This window comes from Sinocyclocheilus rhinocerous, unplaced genomic scaffold, assembly GCF_001515625.1.
Source record: "Sinocyclocheilus rhinocerous isolate Xijiao unplaced genomic scaffold, SAMN03320098_v1.1 scaffold1022, whole genome shotgun sequence".
In the NCBI taxonomy this organism is placed as follows: Eukaryota; Metazoa; Chordata; class Actinopteri; order Cypriniformes; family Cyprinidae; genus Sinocyclocheilus; species Sinocyclocheilus rhinocerous.
Genome location: NW_015656677.1, coordinates 557276 through 557865, shown reverse-complemented (window position 1 = coordinate 557865; position 590 = coordinate 557276).

Sequence of the window (590 nt, the reverse complement as noted above, 5' to 3'; positions counted from 1 at the left end):
CAAGCCCGCCGGCCTCCGCTCACTCAAGCCCGCCGTGTGTGATGCTGTGTTTCGTTGTGAAAGCGAAACTACTTTGTTTGGTCTTCCAAAAGAGGACACGACTAGAAATCAGTGGTTAAGTTGTGTTTACAACACTGTTCCAGAACAGTTCAACCCAAATATTCAGATGTGTGCAGCGCATTTTATGGAGGACTGTGTGCTGATCCTGGGAGAGTAGAATACAATGCTGGCTGTTCTGATTCACAGACTGTAAGTACATTTTTTATATTTAAAGAATTTGCCACTGACGATTCAAACGCGAGTTTTTTGGGCAGTGTAGAGTAGCACTTGTCATTTTCTTTGACTAGAACTAGACTAAAATACTTTAGATTTTCTTTGACTAAAACTAGACTAAAAAGTTGAGACTTTTAGTCGACTAAAACTTGACTAAAACTAAATAGGATAAGTTTGTAATTTCTCCGATCACAAATGCAGACATGGTTTTATGTTTACGCGACGCGATTCAACGCGTAAAAAGACAGTATAAGTCATTATAATCAGTAATTATGTCCCCACTGGATGCAACAAATGCCTCATTTATAATGGGTTTT